A 2,371-nucleotide genomic window follows, 5' to 3' on the forward strand; every position below is an offset into this window, starting at 1 on the left:
CATCTTCTATATATTAAGTATTTCAGGAATATTAATATGTTTAATAATAAACATTCTATGAAACAACTATCTATTATTTTATTAACTAATATTTGAAAAAACCAATGAGTTTAATGTAACACATTCATAGAAACATTTATAACTCATTTCTTTAATTGAAGATTCAATAATAATTGAATATATTGATTTAAATCTGGTAAAACAACAATTTCCTAATTTATTTATGGATATTGGAAGATTAACACATATTAAATATGAAAATTCATAAAAACATTTGTTTTTTTTTAATTCACTAATCGAATTTTGAATATTAACTGAAAGTAAAATAGAACAATTATAAAAACTGCAATCCTCTAATTTTGTAATTGAAGTTAGTAATTTGATACTAACTAATGAACGATATTCTCTGAACTATTCAAATTCTAATTCACAAATTGTTGTTTGAATACTAATATAAATAATTGAAATACACTCCATAAAACATGCAAACACTATTCTACTAACTAAGTTGGAATATGAAGAGAGGTTAGCAATGTACTTCTTTCAAAACTTATCATAGTTATTTCATTCAAAAGTATGCTATTTTCATTAACAAATTTTATATATACTATATTTATTCCAATTAAAGAATACATCTTTTAAAACAAATTTTCCCAATTTCTAATGGGTGTTGGAATAATAATTAATATTAATGACATGCATTCTTTAAAAACTACACCCTATTTTACTAACTGTTGAGGGAATAGTAATTGATGTTAATGATTATGCCAATGAAACAACAATCACTGTTTCTTTAACTTCTGATATTATATTAATTGGTTTCAATTTAGCATAATATTAAAACAATAATCTCCAATAGATTTAACTTCTGGTAGTATTATGGTTCCATATGAATCTCTACCTTTATAATATTCTGTATTTCTACAATCATTTTTATTTCCTTTTAAATATCTTAAATAACTTAGTTTATTCAATATTATTTGTAATTATGTTTCTGTCTTCAATTATTTTATCATCTTTAATATAAATATGAATTATTTCAATAGAAGTAACTTCTTAAATAATTATTTAAAAGAATTATATTAAAATGAAAATCATTCAATATTTCATTGAAATCTTTTAATTCCTATTTCTAAATTAATAAAATCATTAATATCATCAAAACTTTTGATGTTATCATTATTTCATTATATTCAGCTTCGTTCTTTTTTATTATTGTTTATTGCAGTATTTCTTTCCATATTTTTTATTTTATTGAGTTATACTTTAATGAGTTTTGTTTCTAATTTATACATCTATTTTTATAATATTTGTTTCAATATTGATAAATCTATTTAATTTATAAATTAAACTGACTGAGTAAGTTTATTTAATGGACTCTAATTTTATTATTTTGTTACTATTTGTACAACCAATGTGAAAAAAGTTCATTTAAGAAAAATAAAAGAAAACAAATAATATGTAAAAATAAAAAAGTTTATTGTTTGTTTTGAAAGATGAAATAGTTTTAATCTAATACTTATCACTATCTTGCAATATAACAAATCAAATACTAAATATATTCATACCTATATGATTAAATTTTATAAACTATTATATAATCATCAATCATATATAAATATTAAATAATGTCTCTATTTTTTTAAAATAATGAAATAAACTATTATAACAATTAATAAATTTTATCTTGAATGTAACAATTACCACATAGATATTTAGATTAATGTAAAAATGAATAAAATCTCATCAACTTTAATACTGTTATCGATTAAAGAATATTATTGAGTTATATTAAGAAAAATCAATAAACACAATACACCAAGAAGTGAAGAAAACAATTCACTTTAATTGAGTAACACTAGTTGTAATTAGTATTAATTGATTATTTATAAATTAATATAGAGAAAATAAATTAACAATTAATGTGTTAAATTAATCAAATAATATATGTGCATTATTATGAAATAAGAGATACTATATTGTTATTTAATAATCATAATAATATTAAAATAAAAGAATTATAAACAATAAACAAGTAATAATTATATAACAAGATTATGCATTTACAAAACAGGCAAATTAAACAAAGCTATTAATGAATTTGTTTGGATTAAAATAAACATTTACAAAAGAACAATTTTTAAACTAATACTCCTTTAGTAGATTCATAATAAATTTATTGTTAGAATCTGTATATAATTTAATACATGAACATTCTTAGAATATTGAACACCCATCAGTACATATTATTTATTGTTTATTTTATTAAATATTCTCATGCAACTAATAGTATTTGTTTATTGTTACTTTTAATGGGATTCAAAAAATAAAATGGTAAGATTTAAGTTTAATAAAAAATGTTGTTTGTAAC

General features: G+C 19.2%; 1 pseudogene, besides 6 other annotated features; it reads right to left on the bottom strand.

Moving 5' to 3' along the window:
* The window catches only part of EDI_281960, a 1,344-nt pseudogene extending 140 nt beyond the window's left edge, over nucleotides 1–1,204 (bottom strand).
* Nucleotides 1,057–1,089: a sequence feature (AT_rich).
* Nucleotides 1,167–1,302: a microsatellite.
* Nucleotides 1,303–1,351: a sequence feature (AT_rich).
* Nucleotides 1,352–1,575: 224 nt separating this feature from the next.
* Nucleotides 1,576–1,686: a sequence feature (AT_rich).
* A 186-nt stretch (nucleotides 1,687–1,872) lies between these two features.
* Nucleotides 1,873–2,050: a sequence feature (AT_rich).
* Nucleotides 2,051–2,243: 193 nt separating this feature from the next.
* Nucleotides 2,244–2,274: a sequence feature (AT_rich).
* Nucleotides 2,275–2,371: the final 97 nt, after the last annotated feature.

This window comes from Entamoeba dispar, genomic scaffold (assembly GCF_000209125.1).
Source record: "Entamoeba dispar SAW760 scf_1105229462493 genomic scaffold, whole genome shotgun sequence".
Lineage (NCBI taxonomy): Eukaryota > Evosea > Mastigamoebida > Endamoebidae > Entamoeba > Entamoeba dispar.